The 17,554-nt window shown below is 35.1% G+C and overlaps 1 protein-coding gene and 1 long non-coding RNA gene across 5 annotated transcripts in view; both read right to left on the bottom strand.

Moving 5' to 3' along the window:
• Nucleotides 1-17,554, bottom strand: part of RFX3 (regulatory factor X3) — a 112,598-nt gene that overhangs the window by 80,744 nt on the left and 14,300 nt on the right. The gene's annotated exons all lie outside the window — the stretch shown is intronic.
• On the bottom strand, nt 1,082-9,227 carry LOC134160490 (uncharacterized). Its single transcript, XR_009963560.1, has 2 exons — nt 7,684-9,227; nt 1,082-3,460 (listed from the first exon to the last, which is right to left on the bottom strand). It is a non-coding gene; the product is annotated as an uncharacterized LOC134160490 (long non-coding RNA).

Genomic DNA, 17,554 nt, shown 5'->3' on the forward strand with positions numbered 1-17,554 from the left:
CCTGGATATGGGCTGCTGCTTCTTTCTTATTTTCAACTTTTGCAGCAATGATTTTGTCAGTTTTGTAGATTCTTGTCCTTCCTGTCCTCCCCTGAAGTTCTTCAGGGCCAAAGGTCCCCTCCATTGCTTTATGACCATGGCACATGAAACTGCATGAGTGGCTACCTACTCCCTTCCCACAGTTTCTGCTATTGAGAAGACTTCACTCAAAAATATCTGATGACAACCTTTCTTAAATATCTCTTGTTACAACCACTGTGATATAGTCTCACTTTTTCAGCAAAGGCACATATTCTTTGATTTTAAAATAAATTCTGGGATTTGATTTTCCAAACCTTCACAGAGTTGAAAGGGACCACACATTCACAGGCCTGGCTCTGATAGCTCTGTGGAAGCTATGGTTATATAGTCCTTTATAGAACCTGGTAACATGTCAATCAGCAAAACATATTGCACACTAAAATATTTCCACATTTTAGTTTCAAGCAACACTTAGTACACTCTGCAAAAAGTAAACTTTGGCTTTGTTGATAGTAACAAGATGGTGACCACTGAACAAGCTCTTAAAGCAGTATAAGGCTGGCTTTAAAAAAAAAAAAAAATAAATCTTTTTACCATCAGTCTGTAATTTCTGACATGTGTACTGCCCACTAAAAATCACTTTACAAGCGTCCGGTATATCAGAACTCATTCTGCCATGGCAGAGACATTCTTGTGTAGTATGTCTAGCACTGTACTTAAGCTGTACTTAACAGTAGTGTCATGTTTGGAAAACTACTGCACATACACCAAGTCTGCTAATACAGAGCATCCACCTCTGCCACAACCACCTTGTCTCATAAAGTGCTTTCTTGGTGGCTTGCATAAGGTCCAGGTATCCTGGTTTGCAAACTAAATTGCCACTTAGCTCCAGTTCGTATCAACAGCTGGGCTTTCAGTAGCTTCTAAAATGGTATTTCTATCTCCGAAGCTTCCCACTTCCCCAGGAGTGTAGCAAATGCACTTAAAGGGAAGTGATATGGACATCTCTATTGACACACCATCATTACACACACATAAGAAATTAACACTTCACCATGACTCAGTTAATGCAAAAAGATACTTTATTAATGGTTATGATGGGTGTCAGTCATTAGTGAGGCTTTTCCAAGGATTTTGTTGTTTGGGTTTTTTTACCCCACTCCTCCACAAAAGCCACTGTCCTCTCTCTGATCATTCTTTAACTGCTGCAGGCCTGTATGGGAACACTCCTGTCTTCTACCTCCTCAGCTAGTTGGCTAGAGCTTTTTAAATGTCCTATAAGGACATTAACCTAAGGATAAGGAAACAGATATAGCTCAAGCCTGTACCTCACAGTGATATAAAAGGTACCGCAATGTTCCCCCAAAGCAGTGGGCTAAAGCAACTCCCACCAGCACTTCTCCTTTTTCTGTGAAACTTACTTGGTGATTGTTCCTGATTCACAGGCCTATCAGATGGCTGTTCTGCTTCATGTGGTCTTTTTTTCAGGAGTCCTGCTGGGGTTTGTCCTCATTGTCTACACACCCATTTCTTCTCAAGTTGGAAATTTGTTCTGGATTTCCACTTTTGCAGAGAGCAATGCCTGTGTCTTGCAACACAGTGGAAAGCCTCAAAGCTGCACCGGCAATAAACAGATTGTCTGGTGCCAACTGTGGAGCTCCAGGACTGGGCTCCTCTTTGTACTTTGCAGGGGACACACAGGAGCCCCTTGGTGGGCAATCTCTGAAGACAGGCAAGTAGTCCCACTTGACTGTACCCCTCTCCTCACCCTGCCCTCCTCATACCCCCTCCTTGTCCTCTTATACCTCCCTCCACCCAAACATGTCAGGATTTGTTCATTAGACTTGTGAAGTAGAGGGCACCAACCGACTTCACCAGAGAATCATAGAATGGTTAGAGTTGGAAAGGACCTTAAAAATCATCTAGCTCCAAACCCCCTTCATAGGCAGGGACACCTTCCACTAGTTCAGGTATGTTGTTATTTAATTACTTTATATTCACATTTAAACTTTAATTTCATTAGCTCTAAAAAATACTTTTTATACATTTCACACATACACTTTTAGGTAGAGAGATACATATTTAATTTATGTACCTTTACACTATATAAAGTATATAGATCTATATTGTATATAATACTTCTGTAAAGCTACATATAAGGTTGATCAAAGTATAAGTAAAATACATAGTTTTACTTCTTCATAAAGGATTTTATATCTAGATTTACTATGCATACACATACATATAAATGCATATATATTTGTATCTAGGAATTTTCTGGTCCAAAGGAAGTAAGCAGCCAGCTGGAAAGTATGTTCAGGTCACATGCCTTTGATGCTGTCAGCGCTGGTGGCCAGGTGCAGGGCAGTATGTAAGCATGTGGGTTACACAGTGGCCAAACATGATGTCTTCCCACCATGAGACGACAGCCAAAGCAAAATGGTGCCCCCAGCTCTGTAGTGGGAGGTGACCTCCAGCTCCACCCTGCTTTAGGCAAATCACTGGGGGTGGCTGATCCATCTGGTCCCTGTGTTCTCTGTGCACATACAGTGCACAGCAGCAATGACAATATGATGGCTCACAGGGGCAACAAGGACGGGTGGGATAAAACAGTAAGCTAATAGAGGGCATATTAATCCTTGGCAACAATTTTGGTCTGTCTGCTAAAAGAGCTTCCTATGGACTCTAGATACTGAAACTAATTGCACTTAAATGACAATTTTTTTCTTTTAAACACATGTTCTTTCCTTTGCATTATGTTGCTGCATGCAGATAAATCACACAGTTTAAAAAGCACTCAGATGGCTTTTACTGTTTTCTGGTTTAGTGAGTTTACTATACAAGATGCAAAAGTAGAAACTGACCTCCAGAAAATAGAGGTACACTTCCTTTAGCAAGCCATCATAAATTAAATGGTTACTGTTACTGTTCTCTGCAACAAATGCCAGATAAAAATACATTCACAGGTTATGACATCAGTCACAACATACAACATTTTACCATTTCAATTTTTGAGAGTTGTCTAACTTTTCTATGAAAATTGATGCATCTTTATGATAATCAAATTGTTATTGTGTATTAGCTTATGTCAAGCAGTACATTACTTGAAGCATTACACTTGTATTACAGACAGAAAACAGACTGAGACAGCAGAAAGAGAAGGTAAATCAACAAACACAGATTCTGAAACTGGCAAGGAGCAATGTATCTTCTACAGTGTGTCTCATGTACTAAAGAACACAAAGTGAACTTTACTCAGATTCTTCCAGCTTGTACAGGAAGAACAAAAGCACAATAAAATACAGCAACTTAAGAGTTGATTCTAACATCATGTTTCTAGGATGTTCGGTCACTACCATTAATTTATCCAGGCTGGACTCTTCTCAAAGCTTAGATCCCATCTGAATTTGCAATTCACTCCAACATGATGTAGTGAAAGCTTCCAAAATAAGAAATGGGAATGAGGTTGAGAAAGAATTTATGTAATTCCACCCACGATTTTAAAGTACATGAAAAAATAGCTAATAATTGAATAAAACAATAAAAAAAAAAAGGAAAAATACTACTACTGATGAAAGCATAAGCAAGGAAAGTGAAAGTTAATTAAAGGACTGTGTCTAATCTGATTAGGAAATGGATCTGGGTACTTAAAATCTTGCTTGTCAAAAAACCCGAAGATTTAGGACTCCCCCTTCCTGTCCTGCCAAAAAAAAAGGAAACAGTTACTTTTGTGAAACACCTGAAACTTGGTACCACCATGCTATCAGAAACACAGCAACATAGCCATCATTGCAGAAAAAGCAAGGGGGGTGTGGGCGGGATGGGGGGGGGGATGAATGGCGGGGGGAAAAAAAAAAAAAGTGTGTTAAAATATGAGATTTGCATAAAGAGCAATTAAGATTGAAAAGATTGTTTCAACAATTGTGTTGCTTAGTTAAAAGAAAATCTCTGGATCAAAAGCATAACTGGTTAAGAACTGCACGAATAAATAAATCTGTAGCATAAAAGAGAGACAAATACTGCTGGAAAAGTTAATGATGACAGGAGACTAATTCTTGAGCTGTAGCTCAGAAACTTTTGTTACAAATTACAAGTAAGGTTCAGATACTCAGAGATATCATAACTGCCATGTTTCCTTACTAAATAGTCCTTTATCTGTTTGAAGCATCTCACGCTACTATCCCTAATGGTCTGCAGTATACTGTTTTATGTCACTGAAGGCTAAGAGGATTTCGCTAACAGAATCATCATAACACATTATTATAAACGTTAACACATTTATAGAGATGCCTGTCATGCAATCCTTATGAACCAGTCACTGAACCAGAAGGTAAACACACCTTTAAGCATCTCCTGTGGGTACAGGCATTTTGTATAAGAGAAGAGCAACAGTAATGCCCAAGAGAGAATTATTCACCACTAATGACTTCTTATGACTAGAAACTGTGTCTTCAAGTCTACAAAATTCTGAAAGATGTATTTGGTGGTACACATAATTCAGAAGAATAATTCTAAATGAATTTTAACCATACAAGAGGGTTGCCATCAATGCCACAAAGTCCAGCTAGAGGCCAGTAATTAGTTGAGTACCCATGAGGACTGATACTGGGTACAGTACCATTTAATATCTTCATATTATAGATCATGGAACAGAGTGCACCTTGGCAAGCTTGCAGGTGATACAAAACTGTGTGAACTGGCTGACAGAGCCTATGAGCCATAATACAATCTATCTACTTTTGAATTACTTTTAAAATTTACATTCTTGCATTGACCAACAATCATAAGGATAAATGTTTGTGAAATAAATGGATAACTGATACTCAAGTTCCAAAGACTGATATATGCTAAACAATTTCAGTCCTCAGTTTAGACTCATTTCTTCTCTATTGATTAAGATGTTGTCTACTTTTTGCCAACATATTATTTTCCTCAAATGGAAGCTCTTCAAACTCATTAAAAAAAAAAATAAAACAAAGCAAAACAAAAAAAACCCACCATTAAATAAGTACTGAAGAAAGAAAAGGTGGTGATTCAAGACACATCTCTCAAATCCTAGCCATTTCCTTCTAAATTCAGCAACATGTGAGCTGCTAAATCACAAAATGAAATTATGTCAAGTGTATTGACAAAATTAAACAAAAAAAACCCAACCAACCAACCAAAACCACAATTTTTTTTTTGGGGGGGGGGAGATCACAAAAAAAAATAACCATACGAATAATGTGACTAACGATTAGTTAGCTAAAAGCAATTAGATACCTAAATACCTTTGGGTACCTAGACCTAAACATTTTGTTCTAGGCAACACAAAATTAGCATCATAGGGAACAGGCTACAAGTTCCTAGACTAACACCCTTATTTTGGATCTTCTTTAGTCTTCAAATAGATGTAAAACATGCTAGAGCTATGCGCGTAATTCACAAACATACATTAACGTAAAGACCATTTCTTGCAAAATAAAACCATGAGTCCTAAATTATTTCAGTTCAAAATGGGATGTTTTTAATACATCAGTTTATGTTCCTGTGCTTTCCAGAGTATATATTTGGATTAGTTTTGACTTTGCTATTTGGTTTCCTTCAAATGGGGTAAAAATGTTATTTCAGAGTATAAAATACATATTCTTTATTCTTATAACTTCTATTACTGGCAGTGCTTACAAATTTCTTAAAAGAAATAATTTTCAAAGTTATCCTTTAACCACTGTTTCCACACTGAACTAGAACTAGGGCTGGAACTAGATGATCTTTAAGGTCCCCTCCAACCCAAACCATTCTATGATTCTATGAAAAGCAACTGAAGTGGTAATCACTTTTCAAAACTAACTTCTGAATTCTGAATTGCTAAGGATTATACATTTAGAACATCTTTTAAGATCTGCAACACAGCTGCTCCTTATAGGGAGGAATGTAGCTGTCAATCATTCGTTCTCTTGCAGCACAAATATGCTTTGCAGTTTTTTACTTGTCACTCCCATTACATGTAACGTAAAGTAGCTTAGCACTAAAAGAATGTAAGAAACTCCAGAAGTTAAATACATAAATTATTGTGATGATGACAGAAAAGGCAATGAATATCTTGCAGCTCCATTTGCTTTCTTTGTTAAGGAAGAAAAAGCTAATTATCTGCAGCTGTCAACAATGAAGACCTAGACCTATTTAGGTCAACACAAGCCTTGGACAAGCTAAAGTATTTTTCAAGTTTAAACTCCATTTTTCCCCCCCCTTTCTGGAAAACAGAGTCAGTAAGTAGCTACACAAGAGTGAACGAAGACACATCAGTCATAAAAATAAGGATTTCTTTTTCACAATAAATTCCCTGTATCATTTATAAGATGCATATGTCATATAAAATGAGAATATTCATTCTTTTCATTATCACATCTAAAATTTTGAAAGTTGTAAAGAATTTCTCTGTATAAAAAAATTTAATCTAAAAACCACAAGCAGAGTTGTGGTTGCAAATGTAAACTATATGTGGTACTGCTCAGTTTTTAGACTAGAAGGGTTGGGTACCTCACAAACATAAAGAATATTACAATTTATATTTCAATTCAAACTTTAAAGAGAAACTTAAAGTCTTGTGAAACAATGAAACTTATGGAGAATATTTCCTTTACAAAATTTTAAGGACAGTTACCAAAGGCATGAGCTGTTAAAACTCTCTTCCTTTACAATCTACTATTACAATTTCTCATCCAGCAAAATGTAAGAAAGGGAAAAAAGCACGAAAGGGGAGAAAGAGAGGGCAAAGGAAGGAAAGGAAGGAAAAGACAAGCATACTTTCTGTTCTCACTTTGCTTGAACTACAGAAGTTGCTACATTTAAGACTTTCGAGAAACCTAATTTATATTTCCCTACATACATGTCAAAACCAAAGAATTAATATATTTTGTAAGAATCCATCTATGCTGCAATATTTCTCAAACTTTTCCTTCTGTCCTCTCATACTGAACGTCTTGATCCTTCCCCACTTTCATCTACAGCATCTACTTGTCAAAACATGATTACCCAATTCTCCATGATGTGTTCAAAGTCTAACCAGTTATGACCCTCTTCCACAGATGACAAGCCATACTTGACCCAGGCTTTCCTACTGGTCTCCTGTTATCTGTAACTATGAATGTAGGTCTTACAACAAAAAAACAAAAACCAACCAACCAACCAAACAAACAAAAAACAAAAACAAACAAAACAAAACCAAGGTAAAGAATGCATTGGTTAACTTGGCCTTTTCCATGTCCTTTTCCACAAGACCTGCACCAAATTTCACCAACAGACCTTACATTCAATTACCGTCTAGCCACTTAATTCTCTCTTCTCCCTTCCATACATTTCAAGTAGTCCCTGAAGAGAGTGTTTAAGTAACTTATTTCTTACAATGATCTGCTGTTTCCTTGTGATCAGACTCACTGCAGGGTATGCAGGATTGTGACATCACAACTGTTTTAGTCATACAGCTACAGTTTAAATGATATTTTACTTATTCAACTCAAAACTAAACAACTCTACCCATTACACATTTGTCTCACATACTGAAGAAGAAATACAGAATGAAATTGCAGGACAAGTGCAAGAAAGAACTGTAGTATGTAACCAGAAGTGACTGACTAACCATACAACCTGGGAGACTAACATAAACATTCAGGGCAACATTACCTGGTAAAAGTTCTTTTTTCAACACCACAATAGTTTTATTTCATCCGTGAAAAATAGCACTAACAAAAAAAGCTGAAATAATACTGGAACTTATTTGGGGACAAAAAAAAACAACCCAAAACCAAAAAACAAAACAAAACAAAACCAACCACAAAACACAAACTCAAACACACACCATAACTGACATGTTAATAAATTTTGATGCAATAATTTAGCCAAACAATGTAAGAAAGCAGAAGTTGTTTAAAAGGACTGACGTGTGTCTGAACACAATTTATTTTACAGCCCCCAACCTGTACTGGTATTTGGCATTCTTCCTCCCCAGGTGCAGCACCCTACACTTGCCCTTGTTAAACCTCAATAGGTTTCTCTCCACCCAATTCTCCAAACCTGCCCAACTTGAACCTAACAATAAATTGGCTTCACACAGAGAAGAGAAAATTTAACTGTACACATAGCAAGTACATTAACTCACATAATGTTCACATTTCATTAAGTCATAAGATATATATCCATACAATGGAAAGGAGTTTTCTTCTTTGAAGTTTAAAAAGTAAAACTAAGATTATTTCACAAATAATTTTTTAATAGTTCTCTATTGTTTTATTTGTTAATAGTTATCTCTGTAATAATAGTTCTCTATTGTTGGACATGCACAGATGTCCAATGGTGTCCTGAAAATTCTTCAGCCTTCCTGTATTTGTCTCTAGGAAACTCATTTTATTTCGTCCATTTCCTGAAACATAATCTTTAATTTTTGAAGTAACAGACAGAATCTACCAGTTTGAAAATTCCATCTGCCTCATCAGAAGGTCATCAAGAAAGATCATTTTTGTATACCTTTGTCCTCTCTAGATAAAAGCAGGGCTGATACATAAAAATACTGCATTGTAGCTTCCTACAACTACCTTTCACATACAAATAAGTTCAAAATTTTCACGGGCTTATCAAGGAGATGCTGACAAACACAAATATAGCTGCAATGCAAACAGCATTCTGTACTTATATCTAATTAAATGCTATGTTTACATGATGTAGGCCCATTAAGTTGAGTCTTAAGTATTCAATTAAGCAGAAAATAGCTCACTGACGTTCTTCACTCTTCTTGATAGATAATTGTGCCATAAATACAGTATATGATCCCACAGTGAACATTGCATATTGGTAAATTCATTTAAGAAGAGTACCATCCATGCTTTAGCAGCATATAAATAGCAGATGGGTCCCAGAAAACTTATTATATCTTGTAGTCACTCACATAACAAGTACATTTACTGAAAATACAGTTTTTTGCTTGAAAACATTCAGTACTTAAAACTTTCTTTACCCATTAAAAAGAACTCTATTTTTAAACATCTTGTATCTTTACAGAGCACTTCAATAACACTACATAAACTAACATTATTGTTTGAATTTGTTATTTTAGTCATGGTTAGTGTATTGAAGAAAGGAAGACATCGCTACAAAAGTTAAGCAGCAGATGTTTATTTCAGAATTGGTGTCCGATTATTTCAAGCTATGCTTTTCAACATACAGACATTAAATAAAAAGGATGAACGATTTTTTCAACTTCCACTGTGCTTACACTAAAGCGGTATGCAAATAAAACATGTTTACATGAAATCAATTTGCATATCAACAGAAGTAATTAAGAAAGAAGTTAGGAGTAAGCACATAATGTGATGCTACAACATTTTAAATTTCATGGAAGTTCAGCTGGAGGGACACACACACAGACTACAGCTTTTTTTGCCAAATTTCTTGTTTTGTATTGTCCTTTGAACTTTAGTAATCTACTTCCTCCCAGTCTATTTTTCTACATTCCCAAACATCTGAACAGATTTCCTAAACTTACAGTGTTAATATAGCATAACATAGTCATATTACAAATAAACTAATAAATTCAGAAATAATTTTATTTTCTCTTTGTTTACCTTCCTTTTTGTTCCTCCCTCAGTCCCCAAGATTCTCCATTGTCACATGCTACAACACTACATACAATTGTTTTTCTGACCGCTCAGGTTGGATTTTTTTTTTTTTTGGGGGGGGGGGGTATTCTGGGAAGGTTATTTCACTTTTATAAAAATGGTAAAGTTCAAAAAAATGCAAAGTATCCTTTCAGATGTAATTTCAATTTGAACTTCACTGACAACATGAAACATTACTATCATACTGGCACAGCACATTATCTAAGGGAAGGGGTTTTTTTTTTTGGTTGACTGGTTTTGTTCGGTGAGAGGAGTCTAGGGGAGCATTGGTCCAGTTTGTTTTGGCAGTTTTTTTGTTTGTGTTTTGGGTTGGGTGGTTTGTTTGGGTTTATTTTTTTACTAGTTGGTTCGGATTTTGTCTGATTTTGGGTTTGGGGGGATTTTTTGGTTTTGTTCTTTTTGGGTTTTTTTTGATTGTTTTTGTGGGGCTTGTTTTCAGTTTTGTGGGGTTTTTTGTTTGCTTGTTTTTCTGGTGTTTTTTTGTTGTTGGTTTTTGGTATTTTTTTAAATCATGAATTAAGCAGCCCAGGAGGTTATGTCTGGATGCAAACAGAAGAATTAACCTGCAAATTCGGGTTTTTTGCTTTTGTCCACTAAGAAAAATATTAGGAAGTAACTACTCTAAGCAACATCATCTAGTCTAAAAATAAAGACAAGCACCAATACAATGTACAGAAATCCAGCTATTTGGGAAAAGGGGCACAGGCAGCTGAACAAAGATAGTGACTGCAATTCTGGAAAGTAAATTACATCCTTACTGAAATTCTGAAAGTAATTTACATCATTTGAGAATACATATTTGCCATAATAAATACTGGATGCTATTTTTATAGTGTAAGGTTAAAATGCTTCAGGGTCCTCTGAAAAAGTCACAGCTCTATGTGCGCGTGTATACACGTAACAACTCTTAGTAAAAAGACCTTTAAAAGGATACAATTTAGGAATCTGAAAACCACAAAGGTATGCTCTTGGTTTTTTAAATTTCTGCTTTCTATATAGTATATAGAATTTCATTATCAGATTTTAACCTCTTCATAAGTTTCCAGTTTTACTAAATCTTTCAAACTCTCCTAGCTCTTCAGCTCAAATGCTTTTGAGTAGATATCATAGTCAGACTAGGTCACACTGCTAAATCAGTTGGTTTTAATTTTTTAAATTCTGGAGTTTAAATGAGTTGATAACTCTAAATTAGGAACATCACATGAATACAGAATGTTGCTCAGATTAGCACTTAACTCAGATTTAAACTAACAGAACTCACATACCTGAAAATTAGCACCAGCTGAGCAGTTTGCTTAAAGATTGCTCAGATGAATCAAACTACCTTTTTAAGATTTTTTTTCTAGATTTGGATTTATATATACATCACAATATAATTTTAAAATAAAATCATATAAACCCATCTTGTTTCATTGAATATATACAAAATATCTCTCTTTCACCATACCGCAATAACTTTTGCAGTGAGGATTCCAGTGTTAAATGGTGTAGAGGAAAAACATCGAGATGAATAGTTAAGCTGGAGGATACCATCTATGCTGTCAGACCTAAGAGGTCCATTTAAAAGAAAAGCTTTTTCAGACTTACTGTTTTTAAATTCCTGTGATAAAAGAAAGCACTATCAATCAACATCTGAATTTACTGAAACAGTGTTATCCAGTGAAACAACCCAAGTCAAGATTGCAGCATCTAGGTGTTTACATTTTATGAGTTTCTCCTTCTACACTGTGTAGCTAGCCCCAGAGTTGCCCCTTTTTTCAGTAACTGAACATGTTAAGTCTTAGACTCTTCGAACAGTTCTCACCTATTCAGTAAATATAGTGCCACCTTAATGGAATACAACAAGTTACAAACTGACTTGGGCCTTCTGTTAATGTAACTAGCCTTTACCACAGTGACATTTCAACCATCATTCCCAAAAGCAGACCCAGGAAGATGGGTATTTATTTAATGTAGATCTATATCATTGCTTAACAATCAGTGTTTCAATTTTCAACTTGGTTAGCCAGGTCAAAATCTTTAAACTAAAATGTAATCCTCCAGAACTATATCTATTACTATTTTGTGAGACAATTTCTGTCTCTCACCCCAAATCGTGTGCTTGCCAATATATTTCTACCTTTCACATATAACAGTTCTTGAAAACATGAAAGCCTGACAGATTGGTACAACATAAAATAAACTTGCCTGACACTTACTCAGTTTTATTCACTATCCCTTTTTACACTATCTTCACAAGACATTTCCAAACTTTTCTAAATAATATGTTAGAATTCAAATGATTTAAAATAAGCTATTTTATGGTGCATCTTACAGAACAGTATCTTTGTACATAGATTTTTGTACCAATATATATCTTTAAAAAAAAAAAAAAAGAGAACTGCTGCACAGTATCTGATAGCTGAATCAAAGGAAGATAACAAACACTAACTTTAGAAAAGCCTTACAATAACTAATATCCAATCTCCAGTAGTAGTTGATACCACATACTTCAAAGATAGACGCTGCAAATGCAAATAGTAGCCAGTTACAGAATAACCTCCTTTGGGGAAGTCTCTTCTAAACTTCATCAATTCAAGTGTGAGCAATCATACTCCTTCCATAATATCCGTCTACCTGTGTAGCTAGGGACTTCTATGAAGTTCCAGTATAGATCAACTTATAAAAGAAGTCGAGATTTACAAGCCATTTATAGAGAGTATTAAATACTCTTTTTTTCCTTGATAACTCAATTCAGTGTTTCATTGTTCTCTCCTGTGTCTCAAACTACTAGACTTCAGAGTCACTCATTCTAACTAGCTTTGTCAGGGTTTCAGTACCACAAGTTTTCAAAAGTGCCTTCATTTTGCAAAGAGGTTTGCCACTTTGAGGAAGAGAATCTTCCAAATTCAGACTAGTTTGTTATGAAAAGAAGACCATGACAACTGTTTGTACTCTTGTTTTATTATTACATCCGGCCTGGTCACTATTGGAAATTCAATCTACTGTGGTTGCTAGGAGCCTGTTGCTATGCAACCTAAAAGGGTTATGCAGCCCTTTCAGGCTGAAAAGCATTGAAAACACCACAGGCACGCTCATGGCTCTAACCAGTTTATTTAAATGGATTAACACTCAGTCAACCCCCGACTCCCCAAGTTAAAATCTGCGAACTTCAAAACCCTTCAAAGTTTAACTTTCAAAACCTAGTATGGTGGAGTTGCACAACATGGTCTGCATAGATATTTTACAATAAACTTTGACAGAACAATTCACTAGGCTTCATAATCTGGATCATAAGGCAGAACTTCGAGAAAACAAACAAACAAAAACCTAAAAATAACTTTCAAATGGCAGAATAATACTTAGTATTTATTCTCTGTATCAAAAGATGTACAAGCAGCCTATAAATCCAAGACTTTGCAGTCAAACTTCTTTCTGCCTTTGTGTATCTGTCACCTTTACATATTATGCAAGCCAAATGAGACATCTACATACATGTCTGCAGATTCCTTTCTTTTGCCAGTATTTTTGTAAATTTACTGGAGAATGGTTACAAAATGAAAGGCAGAAGAGCTGAATATTACTGCTTTTCTCCACTCCACCAAAGAATAAGTTGCTGTACACCACCAGAACTAAGCAAGCTGTATTTCCTCCAGCTGGGTCCTTTATTTTGGACTTTTACAAAGACAGCAGAGATCCAAAGTTATACCTATCTACCATTTTTCCTGAAACAACCTGTCATAAGTCAACATCGCCGATGCAAACGAAGCTTGTGGACAACAAGGTTCTGTTTACAAAAAACAGAACAGGGCCTTCATTTATCAAATTAGCTGAGTTACCCTGGTTGTCTTCACTGATTGCTGCTCAACAGTAAAAGAGATTTGACCAGAATCTGGCCACAAGGAGCTTAACACCAAGCCTAGCATTCCTCCATCCTTTATTATAGAAGATAGCTCACCTGTAGGACTGGCCATTCAAGGAAGCTGTGCAAGCTGAATGTTCCCTTAGCAGTAGCAAATTAGCTCTAGGAGACAGTCCTACATTACCAATCTGATTTAAGAAGTTAACGTCCCACATAACTCTAGAATTCCTATTCTTAATATATAGTTCATTACCATCACAAATATATTGGAGGAAATAAACACAGAACTGCTTCCCTGTGTTTCCTGTTCAGATGAAAAACTTCAAATGAATTACATGAGATTGGTAAACTGTAACTACTGCTACAAGCAAAAAAACCTGAAGTCGTTTAGGGTGCTTAGAAAGGTTGCTTCAGCCTTCAGAAACAGTGCATGGCAGTAGGGATCCTGTAGTCTTCTACTAGTTTCTTCCAGATGTCAAATCACTCAATGCAGATGGACGACACTTGGGTCTACATACATTATATACATACATACACAGTCACTCTGCATACACATATACTGTACATGTAAATTTATATAAACATACCTATACAAAACAGCTGCTTCATCCATGAAATACATATACATCCTCCCATCTAAACTAAATGGCGTACATGTTATTATCTGTATTTCACATTTTTATACATTTTCCATTATACTAGTTCTTATTTTATTGTATCTTTAAAATATATATATATATTTTGATACACAGTTCCTCTCATGCATAAGTAGTTTCAGAAGATCAAAGTTTTCAGCAATGCTAAGAATAAAATAGAGGGAAAAAAGTTATTTGCCTGTATGTATTGAAATACATACATATGTATTGAAATACATACATGCCAAATTTCTCTGGAGATTCTGTTTAAAAACCACACAAATTGGTCACATAATCATCTTCCACATACAGATTACTGACATGATACACTTAGGTTAGTGAAGACACCACTCTGAAGCTATGATTTTGCCAAACTGCTTTCCTACAAATTCATTAAGGTGTTCAGTCCCAAAGTCAATAATTAAGAGATTATTGTTCCTTTATCCCAAACACTCCTGCAGCATGAAGAAGTGGAAGACAAAGAACAAAGGCAAAATCAGTGATTGTAAAAGGCCAAGCGCATAAGAGAGTTATCAGGAGAACGGGTATAAAGCATGTGTAGAAGAACAGCCATGGGCTGATACACAAGCAAAAGCTAATAGTGAAAAGCAGGGAAGACAAGCCGGAATTAATGCATATAAATTAATGGTTCTTAGCTTTCTGAGAATCTCATCTTTCCTGCTGTAAACCTAAAAAGAAGACTCAAAACCACTTTTGAAGACACTGTCCATATATCTTCAAAATTATTGTAAAATTGGTGAACTGTAGACAAGAAAAAAGCAGACACATTGCAGGCCCAAACTTGATTACTCCTAATATAGAGAATACAATGACCATACAGAGTGGTCAGAAGTGTATGAAATTTACAATAATAAACACATCTTTTGCTTAAAATAAACAAGACTAGATATGTTTCTCTAAATTGTTTACAATTCTTACTGAAATCTAATATATTCTTAATATCTTCATTTATCAAAACTATATTCTTGTGTTCAATCACATCACTTATTATTTGCAATAGGTATTAAATTTTCAGGATTATGAGAGCTGCAAATTTCATATTCAGAAATAACAGGAGCACATAAGACCAAGTGGTACGGAACAGTGACCATACAGAAATAAAAACTATACCCTTTCACTTTGCATGTACAAAGGGCTGCAAAAATAACGTATTTGTATCTGTTACTAAAAATTTTGGCAAAAATTAATTGAGAATTTTTATGGTATTATAATCAACTACATGAAAGGAGATGGCATTCTTTTCATGTCTCAAAACATAAAAGGATGACCTTAAATAAGACTGGTATATTCTATAAACAATAACAAAGCTAATTCTGTTATAGTTCCACTGAAAACTTTGTCATTATATTAATGAAAGTCATAGTCTGAATATTGACACAATAACATTATTGAAATAATATACTCTGAAGTTAAATGAAAATTACGATTGTAAATTATAAAATGTTCATACCTCTGTGTATGGATAATGCACTCAAATACGAAAACAGATTAAAATTTATCACATATAAAGGATTATGAATATGTATATGACTAGAAAAATATAAAAGATTGTGAGAATCCAGAACAATTCTTAAAGAAACCTGAATCTCTAAACATTCAGCTTCTCATTCCATTAGAGTTCTAAACTGAAAACAAATTACTCAGTCTGAACATTTCAAATCCTAAACCTCAGTTTTTCTTGAACTAAGCAATACCAAGCTAGTACCTTAAAGATGATATATTTAAAAACTACTGTGGATGAACTGTTCAAAACAGTGAACAAGAAATAACTCTGTGTGGAAAGAAGTGTAGAAAATTATGGCTGTAAAGACCATAATAAATGATGATACTCTGGGATTAATCACACAGATTTTTCAAAGGTTAGCCTTTAACTGCTTTGGAGGCCTGTATGAATGTTTTTCAGGACAGACTGTGACAAACCCAAGCAAACAGCAGCTCCTTGGTCAGCCCTATTAGCTGTGGGAGCTTGGCTTTGTCATTCCACAAAGGCAGCAGGTATCAATAGGCTCTGCAGAAAAATCTTAGTATGTTTCAAGTGAGTTAAAAAAAAAGAAAAAAAGTAAAAAAAGAAGAAAAGAAGGCAGGAGGGATAAAAACAAGCAAACAAAAAAACCCAACCACAACTCCAAAACAACGGCAAAAACAACCAGCAACCAAACAAAACCCAAATAACTCCTACATGCAGTAATTTTTTTTTCCCCAAAGTCTGGAGATTCAGCTATTCTCAGGTTGCTGATAAAAGAAAGAGATTGTGAACTTCTCAATACACATTTTTTCCAATTATATAAAATTGGTTAAAAGAATGTTCCTCAGAATATATCTTTTAAGTGTCAATTTTGTGTACATTGACATGAAGTAGACTAAAGCACCCTGAGAGAAAACTAGAGATTGGCAAACACGAAAGCAAAGTGGCTGCTGGCAAAGAAAACATCATTCAGTCCCTGGAAGCAGAAATCAGTAGCTGTAGGCTCTCTGTACAATCCAGCCTTGTAGGGATAGCAATATGTCAACAATGTATGATCCTTAGCAGCCTTGTCCTAGCCAATTATCTCAGGTAAACTGTTAAATATTAAACCATATGCAAGCCAGGCATCCACAAGGAACGGGGTGGGGAGGGTGAAAACCAGCCGAACAGCAGATACTGAACTGCAGTTTAATAACTAAAACAAGTGCCAAAAAATATTGAAAATACAACTGAAATTACAAAACATATGTGAACAGAATATGTTCATATGTGATGATTACTGCCATCAGTGATAATACAGTACAGCAGCAAAAAAGAACATTACAGATTAAAAAAATGTTGACATGAAGGGAGACTTAAAGAGTCATGTATACTTTAATTTCCTGTTTAGGAAAAAGAAAAAGAAATAAAAGAAAATGAACAATCAATCTTCAAGTATATATACATCAGAAAGAAAACTTTCAAACAAGTATTCACAGAGAAATTACAAGATTGGGTACACACATTTAGAAGAAGCTACCTGATTTTAAAATACTGCTTCGTGTCCTAAAGATATCCTTCACCCTGCCCCATTGCTGCCTGAATCTTTAGTATATCTTTAAAAATCTACCACTTTACTTTTAATATATTTAAAGTACAGTAATTTTAAAATTAAATTATCATTTTCCTAATAATGTATTAAAGCTAGTTCAAAAGAAATAGATCTCATTCTGCTTTGTACAAGAATATTAACAAAAAAGACATATAGTAACTGATAAAAGGATCCATGTCCTTTGCCATCTGAGTATAGTTTTTGAGGTGACTAATATTTCATTGTGCTTATCAAAATGTTTCTTTACTTCTTAAGCAATGCACATTGAAGTTAAGAGAAAATCCAGTAATTCTACAGGAAATACATAAGAAATGTATTCTGTTGGAAGCA

The sequence above is a fragment of the Pezoporus occidentalis genome, unplaced genomic scaffold (assembly GCF_034315485.1).
Source record: "Pezoporus occidentalis ecotype Australia unplaced genomic scaffold, CSIRO_AGI_Poc_V1 ctg16, whole genome shotgun sequence".
In the NCBI taxonomy this organism is placed as follows: Eukaryota; Metazoa; Chordata; class Aves; order Psittaciformes; family Psittacidae; genus Pezoporus; species Pezoporus occidentalis.